Consider the following 24,695-nt stretch of genomic DNA (forward strand, 5'->3'; position numbering starts at 1 on the left):
AGTGTCAGCCAACCTTTGGATGAAAAATCTTTTCCTGATATCCAACCTAAACCTCCTCTGACACAACTTCAGGCCTTTGCCTCGGGTCCTGTCAGTGTCAGCACAGAGCAGAGATCAGAGCCTGCTCCTCCTGCTCCCCTCACAAGGAAGTTGTAATTACAATATCTCCCTTCTTCTCCAGGCTGAACAGACCCAGTGACCTCAACACAGCTTCCCTTCAAGGCCATTAACCATCTTTGTTGTCCTCCTTTGGATGATCTCTAATTGTGTTCTGGCACCCAAACTGTACACAGGACTTGAGGTTGGCCCTCCCGGCTGCTGGGATACTACTGACTCATGCTCAGCTTTCCTTAAGCCAGTATCCCCTGATCCCTTTCTGAGGCACTGCTTTCCCAGGTTCTCATTCCCCAGTCTGTACATCCAGGGCTACCCCACTCATACCTGCAAAGCTCACAGTAAAAATTTTCTATCAACATAATTCAGAAAGGTAAGTTTGGTGAGATTATATGAAAAGACATTATCAATTTGATGATCCTCAGTTAAAAACAATCTTTCTCTGGAGGAAATGGTTTTGTTTCCTCATACAAAGCACAGAATAAAATAAAACAGATTTCCTATATTTTAAGGGTATAAATATGGCTTCAGAATTTATGGTCCCGATCTTGTAAAGAACTTTATTTTGCATGAATGTCACAGATAAACGAGTCACTGCAAGATTAGGATTATATTAGAATATAATAAATTGGACTGCAGCCCTAGGAAAATTGTATTGTATTAATGTGTCCTCAGTCAGGGATTATGTTTCTTTCAAAATTCTTAATCAGTGAGAGGAATGCTATGGAGAACCAGGTAACATTCCAAGAAACAATTAAAACAAACAAGGATCAAAATATGGATGCATCTGGTGATGCCCTACGCTCAGTTCCGCTCCCCTTCCAACTTCCCTGCCTATTATTGGTTTTGAATCTCACTGTCAGTGTGGCCATAAAGATTTGAGTTACTGGACATAGACATTTGGACTAATAAAAAAATGTATAACACCATGTTTTTCATTCTGCTTTCAAGTTTTGTTATTTTGGCTTGTAAAATTAGACAGTGGTGATTTAATACATAGGGCATCTGTTACTGTGGGGTTATGCATGCCTTTATACATTCTCAGAGGATATCTAGCAGGCAGTATACATAAAACATAATATAGTAATACAAAGAAAAAATAGAACAAATCCTAGTTTTTTATTTAGGCACTGTCATGATTTAATCTCTACTGGTAAATAAGTGCCATGTAACTGCTCACTCATTCCCCCATCAGCAGGATGGGAAGAGAATTGGAAGAGTAAAAATGAAAAAACTGGTGGGTTGCGATAAAGACATTTTAATAGGTAAAGCAAAAACTGTACATGCAAACAAAACAAAGCAAAGAATTCATTCACTACTTCCCATGGGCAGACAGGTATTCAGCCACCTCCAGGAAAATAGGCCTTCCTCACACAGTTTTTTGGAAGACAAAGCCCTCATTCAAAATGTCTTCCCTTTCCTGCTTTCCCCAGTTTTACAAAGTAAGCATGACACTATGTGTTACGGGATACCTCTTTAGCCACTTGGAATCAGCTGATACGGCTGTGTTCCCTCCCAGCTCTTCATGCATGCCCAGACTCCCTGCCAGCATGGCAGTAGGAGAAGCAGAAAGGACCTTGGCTCTGTGTAAGCCCTGCTCAGAAATAACAAGAACATGTCTATATTGTCAATCCTGTTTTCAGCACAAATCCAAAACACAGCCCATAGCAGCTACTGTGAAGCAAATTGACTCTACCCCAGTGAAAACCAGCATATTATTCACCCCCAAATCCACATTATATGGTATCATGTATCATGTTCAATATATAAAAGCTGGGGGAAGAAGAAGGAAGTGGGTACACAGGGCATGATGGTGTTTTTCTTTCCAAGACTCTGTTGCATGTGATGGAGCCCTGTTTTACTGGTGATGGCTGAGCACCTGTCTGTCGGTTGGAGACAGTGAATTAATTCCTCGTCTTGCTTCGCTTGCAGATGCAGCTTTTGCTTTCCCTGTTAGGCTGTCTTTGTCTCAACCCAACTTTTTACCCTTCTGATTCTCCCCCCTGTCCCATTAGTGAGGGAGTCAGCAAGTGGTTGCATGGTACTTAGATGATGGCTGGGGTTAAAGCACAATAGGCACAAAGTTTCATATTCATGAAAGTCTGTTCTTATGTATCCCTTCAGTTTTCAGAATTGAGATACTTCTCTCTCTGTTAATATATTTTAACATACAGGCTTTGCAACAATGAACATATGAAGGCAAAGCATCGAAGACATGTATTTTGCAAGTGATTGATTTAGTGTATTATAAATTAATAATATGGATTTTATAACAGGATTATTATATTTTGATCTACCTGCCATAGTTGCAAAATACAAAAAGTAATATCTGAAAAATTGACATAAAAGTAGAAAACATATTTTACCTGATAAAAGGTTTAACATGCATACATGTTGTTTCTCTTCAGTCATTTCTACACTCTTCATAGTTACCTTGCAGCATGTATACTCTGTTCTCAGGCTTTTCCCTTTATTTAAGCAAAAAAAATGGGAGGGTGCAGCATAAACATATTCAAGGAAGCAGTTCCCATAATCAGTCTCATCCCGTTAGAGCTGAACATCCTGCTCAGAATCTAGGACTTGAGTCACAGTCATGATGATGAAATTCAAAACTTTCTGCTTCTTGACAGTGAGGAACATGCTAGACTTGGCAAACTGGTATAAAGCTCTTTAATTTACAACTGGCATATACTAACCTAAGCTGGTGGTTGAGTGAATTATTTTGCTTCTGCTTCCCACTCATAAGCAGTACTTCCCATTCCTCTGCTTCCCACTCACCCTTGGGTGTGTGTTAGCTAATTCTTTCCAGTATTCATATATGTCCTGGCCAGGACAGGGCTAATTTTTGCAGCAGCCAGGAGAGGGCATGGCTACGACCCTGAAGTTATTCTATAACAGCTCAAATAATTTTGTTAGGACAGGGGTCTCTTCCAGGTGGTGTAGCATGACGGTGCAGTGGGGTATTGTTGGGGGTGACCGCATGCATGTGAATTGTTAGTTTCTTGTACCCAGTATTATTAGTAGTGTTACTGTTACTGTTTGCTCATCTCATTGCTGTTTCCAATAAATTGTTGTTATCTCAATCCATGTCAATGCATCAAAACCCCAAGATCTTTACCTTTTGTACCTCCCATGCTCTCCAGCCCTATGCCAGGGGAGGAGGAGGAGTGAGGAGTGAGCAAGCAGCACAGAGCATTCCAGTCAGAAAATTAATGGGGGAATACCATTCCTAATATCTATCCTAATATATATTATCTATCCTAATATCTATTCCTAATATCTACAATAACAATATAACTTGAAAAAACTGGTAAAGGTTACTCAAATTGTGTAAAACCATGGCATCTGTGGAGCTTTAAAATTGTGGTAGGACTACCCTAAAAATTAGCTTCCTGTGGCCTTGAGATGGAATTCAAAATTAAAATTTTACAAACAAAGGTTAGCTGAAAATTTTGTTACATCAGCCACCTTTCTTTTCAGTTTCATTCCACATTGCTCTTTGCCCATATAGCTGTCTCCATCATCAAAGTTTGTCATTTGGGTGGCATAAAGAGTTTATTCAGCCCCATTAGGTGAAGAATGACAGTTGAATACCAATTACTGTGCAAGAGTGTACTGAAATATTTGGCAGCTCTTTCTACAGTACTGACAACAACAGCAATAGTTTGCAACTTGGTTGTAATTTCTTCATTTAAGCACAGACCAGTTGAGACATAAACAGACCTTGGGTTAAAAACTGACCATGACACTTAGTTAGCTCGGAACTTTGGTCTTTGACCTAGCGCTGCATACCCTGAGCAATTTGACGTACCTCTGTTCTAAAGCTTCTCAAACACGTATCAGGATAGCAGCATGGAAAAGAATTGAAATGATGGCTTAGGTGCTGAGGAAGTTTTTCGCTGTATCATAAATATTGCAGCATAAACCCCTTTATTTATTTATACATACCTAGATTTTCCTTTTAAAGAAACAATCTAACTTAATATTTATTAAGTTTCTTAAAAGATACAAACTACATCAATAAATAAATAATTAGAAATACAGAATAGGGAACAAAATGTTGTGGAATTAAATTAAAATAAACCAGGCTTTTAGAACTGAGAATGATGTCATGAACAGTTAACCGTTTAGGTCCTTTTTTCTTGGTGTAACATTGGAGTATTCATTAGCCATTGTTTTCAGAATATCTAAGAGTTTTCATTGTCAATGCATCAGTTCTTGTGTATGGTTCAAGCTAAATTAAAGTGGAAACAACCTTTAAGATCATTGAGTTCCAAAGTCCCTGCCATGGGCAGGTACATCTCCCACTAGACCATATATAAGCCACACCGGATTATAAACCGCACTTTCGTTCGCAGCAAGGATCCACGTGCAACCTTCACAAAGTTGCCAATTAGTAACAGAATCGCAGGATTGTGGGGTTTGGCTCGGGGCTGGGCGGTTTCTGGCTCGGCTCGGCGCTGCTATGGGCTTGCACTTCTGGGTTGGCAAATTTCTGAACTTCATTCATATATTGGCCGCTCCGGAGTATAAGCAGCACTTCCGGGTTCGGATCAAAATTTAAGTCAAAATGGTGTGGATTATAATTGTAAAATTACTTAATTTTGACAAAATGTCTTCTAAACTCACATCATCATGTGTTCTGGACATTACTAAGACACCCCTGAATTTATCAGAATTGTCATTTAGTCTCTTGTGAAATCAGTCACAACCACAGTTTTTTGGGTACCTGAATTGCTACCCATTCACTGGTATATAGTGAAAAATTCTTGGCAGCATCCAGTGGTGTTCTTTGGCTAAAATGCTAAAGACACAATTTCCTGAAGCACAGGTTTTTCATAATACAAGATATTTTCACCTTTATTCTATGTGCTAAAAACAGATGGAACCCAAGGGGTGTATCTTTATATGGAGATTCCTGTTTCTGTACCTCCTCTGGTCTCCTACGCCTTACTGTGCCTGCAGAATGCAGTAAATGCTTTGTATTTCAATCTATATATCATCTAATGTGATAAAGAGGTGGCTGAGAACAGTTAAAATTATATTTTATTTCATATTTTCCCCCAGCATATAAAAAAATACAGAACTTAATTATTGTTAGTGATAGAATAGACCTAGAGTAAAGGTTTTAAGAGTCACATTCTAACAAGAAGTGTGGCACAGAATTGTACTGCAAGTTTCCAGTGATATCTTGTTGTTCCTGATTAAGAATAGAAAGTTTACAATTCAAAAAAACTGTGGGCAAAAAAAAAGTTTAAGAATATATTTTCAAAGAGATATTCTATAGCTATACACAAACCTCAGGATCTGTGCAGTAAATCAAGAGAGCAAATATTTTGGCAAACATTTCAATATTGTTCTTCATGAGAAGTATCTGAATGAATAGCTTTCTGACAGTCCTTTCACTGATATTGGGCAAAATATGAATATCTTTTTTTTTGTCTTTTTCCTATACTGTCACATACAGTTTGACTAATAAACACATCATTATGGGCACATTTTTCTATTCCTGAAGTGCCTTGTACAGAGAGAGTTTGTCTGTCACACCACCACACCTCTCAGTTCACAGACTTTAGTTCTAGCACACGTTGCAGAATGAGAAAGTCATAGCTCTGCACCTTTACAATAGGTTGGTTTTTGTCTTATAGCATGCTGTATACTTTATACATTACAGCCTAGTGGACTATATAAAACACTATGAAGAATACATTGGTTTTGTGAGGAAGGAAACCCCCATAAGATTATCAATACTTAAAATTTAATTAGACCAGGCTAGGCAATTTTTATACAAATAGACTTGCATAGAAAACATACTATGAAGTTGAAAAATATGCATGAATTGGAAATTTTCCCATTAAATGTTCAGTTTGAAAACAACGTGAGCAAAGTATTTAATTGAAATGATAAAAAATCCAGCATTGTTATGTCTTCCAACTCAGCCTCTGCAGATATAGAATTGCAGTCTTTCTGGAAGATGAGATCTCACAGAACTTTTTGACATGACTTTATAATTTTCTCTGTAGTAATAATTCCAGTAATAATTCCATTGGCCCACATTTTCCTTTTCTGCAGACATGTTAAAATTGGGCCTGGCAGTTATTCAAACTTACTCATTGGTTACTATGCTGGGGTTTCCTAAGGCTTTACAAAATGATGATGTTCTTTAGTACAGAAATATGGCATCTTCACAAAATTTCTAGTAGAATAGTTTGGTAGGTTTTCAGAGACATGCTGACCTTTGAAGTGACAAGACCTGTAGAAATAACTCCTACTTTGTTGAAATCTTTCTTAAATATTAGTTAGATTAAATATTATGCCCAAAGGCTTATTTATTATACTGAGTACTGAAACTGCCCAAGAACCACCTAAGAACACAACACTCCAAGTTGTCAGTTTAATGTTCATTATTATTCCCCAAATGCTCTTCCTATATTTTATAACATTTAATTTGTCGCCACATTTGTTACCCAGTCCCTCCTATATGATATCTTATTTTTCCTTTAATGATTAATTCTCATAAAACTTTGCCTATGAAACCTTCTGTTGTACTTTCTGTCTTTCCTTCCGCATGGGAATACTTGATGAGTACTTATCACATCTTGCAACTGTAGACATATTATTTTTTTCTAATCACTAAAAACATCTGTAAATAGATGAATTTTGGAGAGAAAAAAGAGACAGAGGAAGGTCATTGAACTTAGTTCTTTAAAATTAAAGATGCTTCCTCTACTTTCATTGGTGTGAAAATAAAAGCAGAGCCTTTTGCAAAGGTGGTGAGTGTTTACAGTGTCCATTATTCAAGATTTGAATTGCCGCACTTGTGGAGCACTGGACCTCTTTCACTTTGGTACTTTTTAATAGAATTTGTGTGAATTATCAGGTCTGATCTACCACTAAGTATCGCTAAGAATTAGTATTTTCTGACTCAGGACTGAGATTGATGAATATATTTTGGGGAACTAAGGAGAGGATAAAGGTTTTGATCCATGATATGCACATTGAGTGTTTATTGTAGTGTGACACTGCAAAGGAAGTAATAATGTTTGTAATGTGCTGTTGTTTTGTAGTGCAGTTTTGAGGAATAAGTACTGCTTGCTGGGCATTGTTTTAATTTGTTAAATCTCAGCAGATGACTGAAAAAAAATTTCTATATATTTGTTATATATGGGGATTTAGGCTCCTGCAGAAAGTAGAAAGTACACTGAGGAGTTAAATTATTTGTGTTTGAGACATATGGAAGCTTTTCAAGTCACTGCCAATTTATTCACATGCTCAAATTCTCTGAATGCTGTTTTTGCTAAAGAAATAACGGTATACCATCAGCAGTTATATATACTTTAATTTAGAAGTGCTGTTCCATTCCTGATTTTCAATATTTGGCTTTTTTTCCCCCCTGATCAATGCATTCTCCTAGCAGAAACAACATGTAGCAAGTTAAAGCTGTTGCACATAAGGGGAGGTGTAGTTTTGTACTTTAATAGCCATAGGCAGACAGTGGGCAAGCTATGTTTGAATTCAGGGATTCTTGATAACTTACAAACAGGTAAACATTGCCAGTATAAATCATTAAAAAAACATTTTAAAATGTATTAAGTTAGGAAAAATTGCTAGTTTTATACAAATTTGGACCTTTAAACAAGAAGCTTTAAACCAGAAAAATATTCTTATATATGGACTGTTCAGCCGGAGATTTATAACCCTAAATATTGAATGACATAGTTGCTCTACCTCAATACTCTGGAGAGCTCTCCATCTTTGTAGTAAAAAAGGTGACTTAAAGAAAAAAATTCTTTCAGGCCTAGAAAAAATTTAATCCAAATTCATGCCTGTTTTTAGAAGCATGTAATCATAGCCTGAGTAACTGATTTTTCCTTTAAGTAATCTCTTCTGACTGTTCAATTTTTTAAATTTACATATATGCATATATATAATTTTAAATTTTTCAGCCAGTTTAAAAGGATTTTGAAGAAGAAATTTATTTCCCATCTCCATCCAGAGAAACAAGAAGTGCAAAAAATCTCAAAAAGTGACCCTAAGTAATAAACACAGCAGCTGAGAAACAGAACAACAAAGTCAAAAATATCTTAACAAGTGAAAGCAAAATGTAGAAACTGTAACTTTAAAATGAACAGATATTTGAGTAGAATTAAAAAACAATCTAGTCATCAAAGTATTCATTAAACTCTGTTAATTTAATAACATATCGAGTCAATTTTGTTTACAAAGAAGTATGAACAATAAAAAAATCAGAATAAATTGTTTGTGGTGTTTTTAATATAAATTCATATATTTTAATTTTTTTCTTTGAAAATATGGTATAACATATCAGTGTTCTTGCTATGACAATTAAAAAAACCCCAAAAAACCAAAAAAAGGCCAAAAAAACCAAAACCAAAAAACCCCACTAATTATAAGACTCCTGCAAAGAAATACCTCATACAGATGCTAAAAGTGATGAAATGTTATTCTGCAATTTAAATGTTGTATTTGATTTTTGATATTTTCCTTTTCCTGTTTGCTCTTATTGTCTAAAGTCTCAGGTTTTTCTAATGGGCACGTGTGCAAATTTCTTCATGCCCTCTAATGATGCCATGGAAACTCTACAAGGTTTGTTTTTGTGTAACCTTATGATGAGATGATTATTTGTCATTTTGCAAAGATCCACAGAATCAAATGTAGCCTAGCACAGACTGCTGAGGCACCTCAGAAGTAGATTAAAAGATATTCACAAGCCAAGTTTCTTAATGTACTAAATGACTGATTCTTTTATGCCAGTTTTTAATTTGGAATAGCAATTAGATTGATGGTGGTCTGAGGCAGAAACATATCAGTCTCGTGGGACAGGCAAATTACATTGCTTCAAGTGCGCTTGAACCCATAAATTTCAACTAGCAATTTTACAGTGGTCTAAAAAATAATAGCATATACTTGATATCTGTTATTTAGGTAACAAAAATAACAAAAATAAGAAAAGAAAAGAAGATAACATTTTAAAAGCTTGTACTTCTGTCTGTAATTGTAGCCAGGTTTGAGTAGACCTATGTGTAATGCAGTGCTTCTAAAGCCTTTCTTTATATCTGAAAGTAAGTTGTTTGTCGTGCCAGAATACAGAGTTTCTTTCTCTTTGCTCTTTTGTTGTGGTGAGAAATTACGCCATTAAAATATTTATATTTGGAGTTAACAGTTGCACGTTCACTAAACAAGCACCATCAATAAATTTCACTTTGATGCTTTTTATGATAATATACTGTAATTGGATTCAGCAGTAAATCCAAACACAGCTCTGAGGCATTGATTTTCAAAGCAGTTCTGTCAAAATTATGCAGTAAGAAATGAAGCAGCATCTTGATGAGGCATAAAATAAAATTACTTTAAAATATGATTATTGAGCATAAGATATCAATAAGTTGAGAGTTGTTTTTATTATGACAGCCCTAGAAGGGACATCTAAGGAACTGATACCATTTTCCATAGTGACCTTCTGTAAATGCACATTGGCAGACAGAGACAGTGTATTTAATTTGTTGACACTGACAAGCAAAATGCCTGTCAGTGATGTCAGAGGTGAGGAATGATGGTTCAACTGGAAAGAAATAAAGGAAGCACCCAGAACGCCCCCCCCAAAAAAAACCCCAAAAAACAAAACAACGAACAAAAAAAAACTAGCAAGAAAAAAAATCCACTCCATATCTTTCTGTTGAAGACAGAAGCATTTTTAAGCTTAAACCCATATTATCCTCTACTCAAATCAGTCTCTCTGAGGAGCAGAGTGAGATTATTTGCTGTAGGGTACCTGAATAGGAAAAATGGGGTTATGACAAATAGTACAGTAGACTTTATGCAAATGAGCATGAAAGCATGACCAATTCAGGGATCAGAGAACAGTGCTATGCATGAGCTATGGCATGCTCAAATCTTATCAAAATCAATATACATTGATTTGCAGCTGAACAAGTTGTTCATTTGTTGACAATGTAAAACATCCAAGTTTTGCTTTTGTATCTCCAGTTTGCCCTTACCTGAGTTACACTCAGGATACTTTCCTAAGATTTGTTGTAGACATCACTAGGTTTGTACATGTTTTAACATGTGAGCAAAATTTTGAACTACTTTTAAAAGCTAAAGGTACATAACCACCATTATGTTATCATCTATTTCACTTTCCCCTAAACTGCTTAAAACACCAGAAATTTTCTGTTAGAAAAACAAGAAAGCAATTTATCACTGCAAATAAAACTCTATTCAGACTTCTGTAATGTTCTTGAGATTTTGAGAATATACTTGTTTCAGCTCTAAGATGACAGTCTGAAAGTATTTTCAGTCCAAATGTTGCTAAAACCAACTTCCGAATGATAGTAATAAAACTTATTCCATGAATAACACTAATTCAAATTATGCAAATAAAAAATGTATAGGATAAGCCTGGACAAGATAAAACCATGGTTTCCTTAAATGATAATTCCATTTAAAGAAAATATATCACAGAAATAAGCAATGTTTATTAAAACTTTTCATATGAAGGCTAAGAGGTCTTAGATTTTAGTGGTGCCAAAAAGACATAAGCTTGTATTGGAGGTTGTGATTACAGCCTAAAAAAATAATGGAAAAAGCAAGGAGATTACTTAAAATTCACAGGGGGAGGATACAAATATGTGACTTAGGCAAACGTCTAAAACCCTGTCTAGGGGATGATGCTGATGTCTTGAAAGACAGTTGGGGAGTGGCTTCCAAGGATGAGATCGATGAAGCCAGTGGTTATAACACACAGCAACAGGAAGCTGAGGATATGAGGTCTTAATGACTTTCAATTTTAGGGCTATTTTACACACTAGAAAAAGGATATAGATTACATTATTCAGTGAAATAGGCTTTTAAACAATCTATGTTACCGAAATGATTCCTGGAGAACTGGTTCATCTAAATTAACTAGGCTAAAGGAAAAGAGAAATACTAGCTTTTAAAATCTCAGGTATAAGTGGATTTTATCCAGAGATGAGAAGGAAAGATGAAGCTAGAAGATAATTCTGCAAATCTATCTGTAATTACACAGAAACTTTAATGACAGCTTTCTAGGTGTCTGTCTGAATCTTTTATTAACTGTTCAAGAAAAAATTACTGTTCAAAACAATCTATGCAATCATTCCATAAGAGAAAATTTAATCTTTGTGCAATGATATTTGACAAATATCCAGAACACATTTATCTTCCTAAATTGGCTAAACATGGAATTTTGTTGATATGTTATTTAAAACGCCTCTGATGATGTTTCCCAGAGGCTGGTACACCCTAAAAAGCTTTTCAAGCACGGGGTCTCACTACCCAGTCAATTGGGTTAAGGGTTGCTCAGCATGTTGTTTTGTATGTTCAAGGTCCTTTCTCAGTAAGTGTCAGCAGTGAAAGAGAACACCAACTATACCAAAACAAAATTATTCAACACAAAATTACTGTCAGGGTCAGTTGTGCCAGACAGCATGCCTCTCTGAAGATCTGAATCATCCTGTTGACCCCATGAGTACTCTGCAGTAGCCTAGAGCAAGAGCCACAGTTTAGGTCTTGTTTCCTAAATCCCTATTTTAGTAGATTAATCTTCCCACCCTTTTTTCAGGATGTCGTTCTATTAATAACTCACATTCTATATGAATTAAATACATTTTTTAACGCAGAGACAAGAAAAAAAGAAGTTTATAATATCTATGTGTTTGTTAAATTCAGAAGATTTATTTTATTTTGAAGAAATACTTCAATTTAAAACAGAAAACTTGGGGATAATTCTATACAAAATACATTCAGTTTATGGTGGTTGAGTTGAATGAACATATTTTTTATTTGTTTCCAAAAACAACTTTGCCACTGATTTTCTGTGGATGATTTCATTTAGTTAGGCAGTTCCTGCTAACTACAATTTGTTCTGAGATTTGTGAAATCTTTCAGTTTCGACATTTCAATCCCACTAGCAACACTATTGTTTCAACACTGCAAGAAGAACATAAGTATCTGTAAATCACCCTTCCTTCCATCTTCTTACTCTGTCTGCAAATATCTTTCTCTTTCATTTGAAAGTCTTCAGTTACTGATGTCCTCTTTATATACACTAGTAGATTTTTCTTTAGATTGATGAATGATTTAAATGAAAATTATGGTTTAATTAAAATGTAGTTCAAGTGAGGAGAACTATCACATCAGGAAAGGCAGCCTCTTACTGTCATTACCGAGCAGGCTAAGACTATGTAAATCTACACAGAAAAATGCTGCAAGGCTTACAAAGTAAACCATATGTACCAGCAAGCATATAATGTATTTAAAAACTGAAAAAAACACCCCTTTTTAATTTTACTTACGAAAATAATTTCCCACAAGTAGAAAATTACTAGAAATAGTGTGGTGTGAATTTTTATCCTAATATCATTATCCTGCTTTATTCTATGTCTTCAATTTTAGCAATATAAATAATTTGATGTATGGAAAAATAACATAGCACTCAATACGTTAACAGTGGGACAAATCTGAGGAAGGGTCCGGAGTCTATGACAGAAAAACATAACAAAACAAAAGCTGGACAAATTCGCTTAGAAGCAAGCATTTAATTGAGTTGCTAATTTAGCATTTATTCAAGTTACGGCCAATCTCTTGACACCTTTAATTTATGAATAGATGTCCTTTTTTGAAAATGTTTCAGTTATACATAAATCATGTGTCTAATGCAGGCCTAAAAGTATCCAATTCTACAGTTTATGTTAATCAGCAAGTCAAATTATATAACCCAATTGTGTCTTCTAGAATTAAACACTCATTGACTATATAAATGTATTTATCATCCCATTAAATCAAATCGTTAGCACTTTTGCTGAAGTGTTAACTTCAAAAAAAAAAAAGTAATCAAATTCTACTCTGTAGTGTACTGATAAACTTGGTACCACTGACAAAATAATGTACACCAAAGCTATAGTAAAACACCAGTTTTTCAAGGATTTCTGATAACAAAGGTAAAAATAGTAGTTAATGACAGTGAGGAGAGCTCATTTAACAAAACAGTAAACTCATGTCTGTAAATGTTATGATAGTGGATTCTCTCAGATCATGGTGAAAGAAATAGAATATATAGAGAAAAAGAAAGAAACAGAAAGAAAAATGAGATAAATTGCCTGAACAGTGAATCTTAAAAATAAGCTTTCCTGTAATTGGAGAAAATTTAAGTATTCCATCTTGACCATCAGGCTATCTTATCCAGCTTTTCATTATTCAGGCAAAGCATTGTCACTAAAATGAATTCATCAGCGTAACAGAGATAAATGATCCAACATGGAACAGACAGAACTATCTTCCTGTTCTTATGAAGAAAATTGTCTCTCTGTACTATTATATCAGTGACAAAGATGTCTGGACTTCATAAGCATTTCTTTCCATTTAGTCTGCCTTAAATATTAATGAAGCAAGGATTTAGCTTCTTTATGCTAAGTTCAAGAAGGAGTTTAAAAGTACTAGCAAGGAATAAGACTGTTTCAAGCATAAAATAATCAAATTGCTTAAAAGATATGTCTAGCTCTCACTATGTTGAAAGAATTAATAATGTTAAATAAAAAGGAGATGAGTTGAAATGAATCTAAAATACACTGAATTTGTGCCTAACTTATATAGTTTTTTCAAGAAAAAAAATGCATTTATGACATTCCTCAACGTATTGTCTATATGGATATCAAAATTTTCATCACAAACATAACCATCACTAGTAGTTCCACGAATCTCAGGGTGAAAAAAGTGTTTCCAAAAATAAATTAAAAAACAACCCCATGCCCCACAACAAACTAACAGTAAAAGAAAGACATTTTCCCATATTGTATACAGCTACAGCAGAAAAGAAATTGGATAATGGATCTCAGCCTATCAGTCATAGTTACCTACAGTATTTTCTACACTTTGTCCGTCCCCATTTCTTCTTATATTGAAACTGTAGTAAATTGAAGCATATTAGTATTTCAAATGAAGTAGGCATATTTTCAAATGCCAAATGGTAAAGACAGTTCCATGATTATATTGCAAGCTATAATCACAATTACTGATAGACAAATATTCTGAGTAACTCAGCTCCATGATTTGGAATAGGGACTGTATTTGGTTTTCTTTCAATAAGCCTAATTATGAATGCCAGACAAAATCTTCTAGAGGAGAGTAAAACTCCCAATCTCACACTATGAATTTACCTCTTTCATTGTCCTTGGGTATTAACTGAAGACAAGTAGAAAACAAGTGTATGTATTTATAGATGAAAGAGTGCATGAAAAGCAGAGGAAAATTTGTTCAGCACCTGATATAGCCAAATTCCCCATCCTTTCTCCAGAATTGTGCCTAGACTGAAATTTTACATTTGTACTGTTCAAAATGTTTGTCTTAATGCAAGTTAGGGAAAGTTTCTCTTAGCACAAACTCTGTGTAAGAGAGGCTCAGACTTTGGTAGGATATGCAAGAGTAAAGAATCTCTGGGACAATTTTATGAAGCAATGCCAACTGTAGAAAGAGTACTATTAAATGCTGTTAGATTATTGGAGAAAATGTAGGGATTTGTTCTAAGTAAAACTGCTTAACAGCTGCTTACACATGAAGATCCTCAATAAGGGAGTTTCCCTATTGTCAGATAATAAGATGAAACAGAGGACACCTCCCTTCTCCTCTTCCTTTCAATTCTAACACCCCTGAGGAAAATAAAAACACCACCCCCCACAAAAAAAAAAATGGGGAAAAAAAGACAACATCCCAAGACAAATACACAAAATATATTTGGGAGGACTATTCAACAGAAGTTTGAGTTTACTAGAGGAGTTAATGAAATAGAATTCAACAGCCCCAGATAATGCAGGAATACGTAACAAATAGAGTATCAGGTAGAAGGTATTCTACAGAAGTAAAACTTACCACTGTTATAGCACCCAGAATTTCCAGTCATGAGTTGTCCTGAGCACTATTCCAATTCAACCTTAGTAGATGTCCTAGTCCAAATTTTAAAAGCTTTCCTTAAAATGTATGTAGGTCAAAACCCAGAGGTGACAGAGAAACTATCTAATCCATTTCTCTGCATGAAATGGAATTGCTGAGGAGCAAATTAGAGAGACTGGTGTTGCACTAAAATATTTTCTTAGAAGCAAGTAAAGAATTTGTGTATTAATTGTATCTCTGCTGCAAAGAACACCTCATATTTCCTAACAAGAACTTTCAATTAGTCTCCCAGCTCAGTAAGACTTTCCCATTAATGGATTATGTCTCCCTCTTACTTAAGAAATTAGACTCTTTCCCAACATTGTCTTCTTTAGTGCATAAGCCCTTTCTTTAGACATCTCACCAAAACACCAACAGATAGCATACAAGAGATGATAGGCTATCAGTTTTAAAGGAGTGACTCAATTAAGAGAGTACCTTGACACTCAAACATCAAAACTTGGAACATGTTTCTGAATAAGCAAACAGAAGAGGAATATAAGGAAGAAAATGGCAAAAAAAAAAATCTGTGAGTGAAATAGAAATTAAACTACTATTATCTAGAAAATTGTGCCAGAAAAATCAATATCAGTTCTGAGAATGCTTAAGAACTTAGAAACTCCAACAAACATGCAAAAAAAGAATTGAGCAGGTGTGCAAGAATTCCCCTCACATTTATTTACTCTGTAGTCAGGCTCAGATTACTGTTTCTTCTTTTTATTTTTTCCTTTTTATTTCATTTAACAGTGATGTGTAGGTTTAAGGTGAACAAGATTGCCATTAAGCCAAAGATTCTGCTCCCTGGCCATGGGTAAAGCTGACACCAAATTCTGAAGAGAAAAAAAGAGCTAAACATATATATATATATATATATATATATATATATATATATATAGTTTTCGTATATACAGTAAGGCATGTCTTTTCTAATTTCGAAGGTAGAAAGAAAGACTTAAATGAAGAACAACAATGGAAGACCTGAAAGGGTGTAATTAACAAGTTTATCTAACCATAGACAAAAAGGAGACAAAAAGATATCATAGAACAATCTATCTTTAAAATAAAGACTAGACAAAACTAATAAGTGGGCACACGCACAACTAAAACAAAAGATTCTTTTAATTCCTTCTTTCAACTATGACAAACTTTTCCAAACTTTGTATTTTTTCCTTTTTTTTTTTTTTTTTTTTTTATTTTATTTTACTCTGGTGGCACATAAGGAACTTATGGAACTCGTGCCTTCACAAAGGCATTTGCTAAGCAAAGGCTCTCAGCTAGGATCCATTTTGCATAATAAGATGTCTACAGAAAATACCCAGGTATCTAAGCTCTCTTTAATCATTGGAGAATTCTATATGATTAGCAGTGCATAGAGAGTTATTCAGCTCAATCTAAAACACAAGTTTTGAGTCAGTGAGTATCTGAAGAGAGATGAATATCTGGTTCATCTAAAATTTTCTGGTTAGTATTACATAAAGTCTTCGACTGTAGTTTTTTTAATAAGTTCAAAATTACGAAGTGGTTTTGATTTGGACTTTTGGGTGATTTGGGTTAAATTGATTTACAAACTTTTCATTTCTGATCCATTAAGAAAGATCCCCTACCAAAAGTCCTTGAAATTTAAAATTTTATTCAGATATAGTATTTGGTCATCTGATCATATATGGGCTTATTCTTCAGATATTTGCATTTGAGTTACCACTTTACAGACAACACCAGAGAGAAGTAATGCAATTTTTCATCAATTTCATCCTGAAGTACATGTTCACATCTCACTAGTGGGAACAATAACCTTTTTTGCAACAAAGGAAGACTGAGGGTATTCATACAATCACAGAATATCTTGAATTAGAAGGGGTCCACAAGGATCATTGAACCCCATCTCTGCCCTGCAGAGGACCATTCTCAGAATCACACCACTGATTATCTTAAATCAAAATGTTTATGATTTAGAACTATGCTAGCATTAACAAAAACCTCGAGAAATCCTGGAACACTAAAAAAATAAAAGATGCAAAGGAAGAAGATATTCTATTTGGTCAAGCCATAATTTCAGGTGCAATTGCTGTACTATTGTTTTGGATTTTGAATTAAAGTTACTAGATCTTTAACAGTGGGGAAAAAAAAGGAAGAATAAAAATATCAAAGCACAAATATAGCATATGATATTAATAGTAGTGATTTGGATTTTTTTTTTTACAAAATAGCCATAATTTAATTTTCGACATTTCAAATGCAAAAATGGCAGTGAAAATTTGAACCATTAAATTCAACTTTGTAACAAGTGTAACTTAAGAAAAAATATGGTCTCTGTGTGAGGAGTACTTAAAAAATTACAGATATTATGATTCCTCCAGGAATATAGGTCAAGTTACTCTCTGATTTAATCTTCTTCCCCTGCACATTTTGTATTGCATGTCTGTTAAATTGAGTGGTGGAGAAAAGCACCTGAGAATGAAAAAAAGGTGTTGAAAAACTTGTACTTTTTTTTTTTTTTCTGATAAATTAGATTCGGTTTTCAAAGAAATATCATTATATTTTACCCCACATATCTTCCTACATAGAAACAGAGATAATGTACTTCTCTGGAAGTTCTATAAATCCACAAATGCCACACAATTACAAAATCAGTTGCAACTATCTTCATAACTGTAGTGCCAACACTGATTCTTGAAAGTGCTTCTGTGGGTGTTAAATAATGCAGAGCTGGAGATAGCAAAACTAAATCAATAAAATAAAATAAAAAATAATTTAACTGCTCTTTTAAAACTATTTCCTGATGGTAAAATTGTTATATTAAAAATCAGGTAATTTAGTCAGGAGAGACCTTTAGAAGTTGCAAAGTTCAGTCCTTTCCTGGAAGAAGTGAGAACCCAGAGCAAGATGTTCAAGGTCTTTTCCAGAACAGTGTTGGAAAATGGGATTCCAGAGCCTCTACAGCAAGCTGTTCCAGTGCCTGATTACTGTCAGAGTGAAAAAAAATCCACTTAGATACTATAAATTTCCAGTGTAATATGTGACTCTTTCTTCTTATCTAGTTGCTACACACCTCTGAGGGAGTTTGGCATTATCTTGTATTGTCAGACAAATTTACAATTCCCTTCCAAAGCTGTGTATTTTCCTGTCTGAACAAGACCTGTTCCATGATCCTCTCCTCACAGGGCAAGGGCTACAGCCTCCAACTGTCTTGATGACTTCAGTAGAAGTTTCTCTAGTATTTCAATGTCTTTTTGGTACTGGAACAGTCCAAAAATGCAAATAACAAGCTGCTTTGTTAATTTTTGAGTCCCAGTGGTCCACTCTATCAATGCATCTCTAAATAATTCCAAATGAAATAATAATTTACAACTAAATATGAAAGAAGAACATTTATAGATACTTCATTCTCTCATTCACTGAGATTTTGGAGAACTTATGGGTGAGAGGAGGAATGTTGTTGTTTTGGTTTTTAATGTTGTTATGATGGTGTCGTTTTGGGTTTTTTTGGTGGAGTTTTGTCTGTTTGGTTTTGGGTTTTGGGTTTTTTTTGTGGAAATGACTGGCCAGTTAACAAACAGAAAGTCCACACTGGAGGAAAGGGTATAACATATTCTTACCTGCCATCAGAAAGTACATGGTATAATGATTTTGAGGTATATAACTAATTTTACTCCCAATAAAATATAATGGAACTAGTAGCATACCATGTGACTAACCATCTGCACCAATTTCTCTAGTATCTTGCTATTGTTAAGAAGCAGGCAACTCTTCCACATAACTGAAATCGTCCAACTTCAAGTAATCACACTCACCCTGTCTTTTTTAAAAACTCTTTTCAAAGTGTTCAGGCTGTGAGGAAACCACGTTGGAACATGGTCTTGGCAGGACCTTTGATCCCATGAGGGACCCATACTTATGGGTCATGAAGGACTCTATAGAATAGAATTAATAGAACAGATGGAAATAGAGGAGAATAGAATAATTTCAGTTGGAAGGGACCTATAGTGATCATCTTGTCCAACTGCCTGACCAGCTCATGTCTGACCAAACACTAAAGCATGTTACTTTGTCTAAATGCCTCTTTACTCTGACAGGCTTGGGGCATTTATTTTTGCAATAAATTAGATCAATTTGTCTCAGATGAGTCTGTTTTCCTGTGATAGTAATTGGTAAGTGATCACCCTATTCTTAACATGATCCATTGGATTTTCATTGTATTTCCTCCCCCTGTCCTACTGATGGGAGAGTGCTAGAGCAGCTGGATTGGTACCTGTTAATCTTCGAAAGTCAACCAACCACACTCTTTCACAATTTTAAATCTCCATATGTGGACATCATCTTACAAACTCCAGTTCTGATTTTCCTTTCAAACTGAAAATATATAGCTATGCTGTAAGGATACTAGAGTTCAAAACTGCACGGAAGAAGAAGGACTCTGCAATCAGATTAAGCTGTTGACATATGGCTCTTTATGTGGGAACAAAATGTAGGAAACAGTAAGAATCCTGGAGCAATGCCCATATTTAATATTCAGTGAGAATTTATTTTATCTTTTCAAATCATACTGCAGGAACTGTGATGTTAGATATACAAATTTAAGGGATGCATTTGAAAGTATAAGCATTTATTTGGTGTAAAATAATATTTTCTATACTGATAAATGTTTTCAAATGCAGATAATGGTATCTGATGCTAAAGAGAATTTACTAATCACTACAGGGATCAGAAAAAATATTTTTCTTTCAAACACAGGAAAATGAAAAGATATAAAAGATATAGATATGAAAAAATAAATAGTTCAGTGATTTGCCTTCCCAGGAAGTTATAAAAATCACCTGGTGATTCAAAACCACAAAACTAAATCCCCAAAAGCTATAAAGCAAATCATTTAATGAAAAATAAATAAAACATTTGTATAAAAATGCTGTATCTGACAATGTAGCCATTGTTGCACAGCCAATGTGTCTGTGAATATTTTGTAATTGACTTGTAATGCTTCTTCAGGGAGAAAATCCCCAAATCTCACCTTTAAATATCTGCATGATGGAATTAGTCATGTTATACTGTGAAGTAATGGTAGAAAACAGCATTCTGTCCAATAAAATAATTCACTAAAAATGGGGTTGTGAGTACTAAAACTATTCCTGATTTTTCTTTCTTTAATTGGAACAGGTTTTTAAGAAATGATCCAAAGGATGGCTCGACAGGTAAAAGTATTTGGTAAACTGGGCTAATGAGGATGTAGTCTAATCCACATTGCAATGATATAACTGAAAAAATCTGATTTCAGTTCACTGGTTCAATATTCTCTGTTTTACATTTATTAGAAAAAAAGAGCAAAAGGAATAATTCTTAAAATATTGACCAGCTGGCAGCCTTTCAAAAAAAAAAAAAAAATTAGCAAAACTAGCTTGTAACTACTGTAGTAATAGGGTCAAAATGTCTGGTTAGGAAAGAAGTTTGTACAGCCATTCTTCCATCTTAGTATTCATTTTATATTGTATGTAAAAAAGTATTAGGTACTGGTGAGAAATAGTAATGTACCAGGCAAAGGGAAATTAGAGACAAAAATATTAGCTAGTCTTGATATCATTAAGAGTAATTTTCAGGCAATGACTTGGAGCAGAATAATATATTCAACAAATACAAATATTGTGTTAATTCTAAAATAAGTATTCTTTATAGACTATATTCTGTATATTCAAATAGCTAAAATGGCTTAACCAGACTTTTCATTCAACTTTTTTGCTTATGAATATAAAATAGTCATATTTTTTTCTTTGACATTAAAGGTAAGAAAAATATTTCCATCACCTGCATGGAAAAATGAGACATTATATGTATTGTCTATAGTAACAAGTGACAGAATACTAAGGAAACATTTCACATGTATGTGCATTTTAAAATTTTATATAATTTTTAATCTTTTGATTTGAGGTACAGAATTTTGGTTTTCAGAGTGCATTGGTTCAACACAATGGAAGAAGAAGTAAGGAAAGGGAATTTGCAGTTCGTGATACTGTGACCTAGCTTTAACAATAAACATGATTGTAATCCTTCCTTAAGAAAGAGATGTTGTACTTTTTTCTAAAGCATGTTTCTCTTCTTTTCTTCAAATTTTGGGAAAATGTAAGCACTGTCAGCCAGCCTCTACCTAATAATTATTGCATGTGAACCTCTGTGTCAATTTTCCTATCTAGGTTGTATATATATATATATATATATATATAAAATGTAAACATCTCTGGTATTTGTTTCTCTGTGAGAGTAGGCAGAAAAGCAGACTCTACAGTGCAAGATTTTTGCTACCCAACCCCGACAAGCGTGTCTGCAGTGGCGGCCGGGCACGCTGCTCTCCTGCTTCCTGGCAGCTGCGGCGAGCGGGGCCGGGGCTGCTCCCTGGCGGCCACTCCGAACAGGGCCGAGCCAGTAAACTCCACGATCCTGTGATTCTATTACTATTTGGCAACTTTGTGAAAGTTGCACACGGATCCTCGCTGCGAACAAAAGTGCGGCTTACAGTCTGGTGCATCTTATATATAGACAAAGACCTCAAGGTTGCAGACGCTCTGGAAGTGCGGCTTATACTCAGTGTGGCTTGCAATCGTGAAATTACTGTAATCAGATTTCTGTTGTAAACTTAGCACCTGTTTTGATAATGTTACCTTCCTCATTTCATTCCTGACTCACCATTTTCTGTCACATTCAACAAATAGCTTCTCTCCTCTCTCAAAGTTCTTCAACACTTATCTTCCCCTCATAAACTTTTACTATTTAAACACATTGACCTTTGTTCCCTCAATCCTTTAGTGACGCCACTCTCCCCCATCCACCTGTTAAATTTTCAAGGAAGCACGATGTTGCTTTGCCCCCTACAGCACTTGAGACTAAACCAGGATTTGCTCTAAGTTCTTTGTCATATTTCATTTCAAATGTATATTTGTGTGGCTCATATTCCACTCCATACAGAGAACAAGACAAACCAAACCAAACCAAAAATTGAATAGAAAACAGATAGACAGAGTGTTCACTGGGATCACTTACTACCCTGATGAATGAGCAAGTTTGACCATTTCCCTGTCTCCCATCTGTCTGTTTATCTGTCTGTTATTTCTTCTTTCCTTAGACAATAAACTCTTTGGGGGGGGGGACTATGCTTTGTTTTTTCTTTAGTTCAGCAGTTCTGATTCTTGTTTTAGTAAAAGGTAGAAAACTCTGCATTGGTCTTGCAGGTTCTCAGAATGTGTCATGGCCTCAGCAGGTTTTAGCTTGCTTTACCATTTTGCTGGTGTCAGTGATTTCTCCCTCCCCTGCTTTACCTGCAGCTCCAGGAACACCACTGTAAAACTTAAGAGCTTGTCACCTTCAAAAAATGAATGTACCAAACACAGCGAGTTAAGGAATTATGGCTAGCACAATTAATATTTTAATAGTTGAGTAGTCCAAATTACACATTAAAACAGAACAGCTTCATAAGATTTATAGTTCACTTTTTTATACAAAAACACCTACCTGCTGGTGCTGGTGCCCATCCCTTTCCCCAACGAGTCTCAGCCTGCCACGGTCTCTGAAGTTTGAGCTGCCTCTGGTGAGGTCTAGCCTGGGAGGTTGTTGAGGGCAGGGTAGGTAAAGCCCTGAGCCACCCTGGGCACCACCCCAAAGGAGAGGTGGTCTGGCTGCGGTCATGATATCTTTTTTTTTTTTTTCCCCATCGAGAGTCCATGTGGTGTTATTTTCATAATATTTAACCTCACTTCCATTCTTCCATCAGACAGCCAACAGGATTTTTCTTGCTAAGACAGAAATCACATATTCTGGACTATGAAGTATTTCAGTTTTATATTAGCACTCTTAGAACTGGTGGTGGTGGTAGTAATAGTGTAAGTACCAGTTTTAGCCATTATATCCTAGGAAATACTAATGTCCTAGCTGCAGACTTTGGCCTCCATTTGTGACATTCAAAGCATAGCATGAATAACAAAGTCCTGAAGGGCTTCAGGATGAAAAAATCCAGTCAAACCCAAACCAAATAAACGGACCCCAGTAGTGATAACTGTTATCTTAATCCTACATTTGATTAGAAAACATAGAAGGAAACCCTTTGAATGCAATAGGGAGCACTGTTTCTTTAGTAGACTTTGTTTATTCTACAACAATTTAAACCAAGACAAAAATACATCTGACTTTTAAAATAATCAATATTCTCTTTCCTCAAATAATATAATAGGTCTTATATACCATGAGTTTCTAGAATTTTTTTCCCTGTCTTCAGAATGTTTGGGGTTTTTTTTAAGTGTTATGTATTATAATTAATATTACTGTAAAGACCTCAAGTATTTGACATTGTACTGTCCTATCTTCATGATAACATTGTTCACACTCAGTAGTGACTGATTGAAAATACAGAGTAAATAAAAAGAAAATAAGACAAATCAATCAATGAATATTCCACATGTGAAACTCTTTGTAAACAAAAGATGGTTTTGCTCATCAAGCTTGATGTCAGATGCACTGCTGAAAGATAACTTCCCACTCACAGGCCTGTGGAATGGGACGTTTATGCAAGCCTGACATCAATTCACTAGCTGGAAGAATTCAATCCACCTTTAATACCCACACTTAAGCAGGTTTGATTACTTTAAGCATATATCTCAGATGCATCCATTAAAAAAAAAATACACATTGGGTAGGTAAAAATATACCTCTTATATTCCAAAACACAAAAGAAAATCAAAACTGGTGAATACCTATTTTTTATCAATTTATCCAGCTGTTTTAGACAAAAAGAACATAGCTCAAGCAATGGAAACACAAGACAGCAATGTAATTTTTCACACTGATATACTTCCAGAGAAAAAAAAAAAAAAAAAAAAAAAAAACCTTACTGGAATTCAAACTTTTCAAATTGCTTTCAGTATTTTATATGAATGGTATTTCTAATTGCACTTCCCTGTTATTCTGAGCACTTTTATTTAATTTTATCAGAAAAAAAGTTACTTACAAGATGCTATTTGAGGGCATTTTAAAGATAGAGAGAAACATCTTTATATATTTATAAGCTCTTGAATGCAAAGTGTGAAAATCCTCTAATGATTTAAAGTGAAGTAATTGCAGACTTTTATATTATTTGGTAAAGTACAGGGCTGTAAAAAGTTGAAAATTATAAAGTTATAATAAGAAAATATATATGCTTGCTGTTTATCTGTAGGTGTTTCCTATTCTTGATGGTGGCTGACTTGATTTGACATCGAGGTGTGTGTCAGTGTGCATTTTGGCAGAGAGGGATGTATAACAGCTGCTATGTAAAATTATATAAAAACAAGAGTGTCACCATTCAAGAAGCAAAATTGCTGTTCAGGAAAAACAGTCTCTTATTTAGAAAATTTGAACTGAAGATCACAGCTCTCCAAATATATGCATATTCTGTTACATAATTATTCCAACAAGGCTACTTTATCTAAATCTTCATGGCCAATGATAAGTCAGCCTAAAAAGTTCAAAGCTTTTTAGCTTTTACAGAAAAGATGAAGGAAAAATATCCTATGGAAAAAGACATTCTACCTAGGACTGTCAGTCTACAGTTTCTCCTCTTCTCAGGAATGACACAAAAAAACTCTTCAATGATTCTTGTGTAA

This window comes from Catharus ustulatus, chromosome 3, assembly GCF_009819885.2.
Source record: "Catharus ustulatus isolate bCatUst1 chromosome 3, bCatUst1.pri.v2, whole genome shotgun sequence".
Lineage (NCBI taxonomy): Eukaryota > Metazoa > Chordata > Aves > Passeriformes > Turdidae > Catharus > Catharus ustulatus.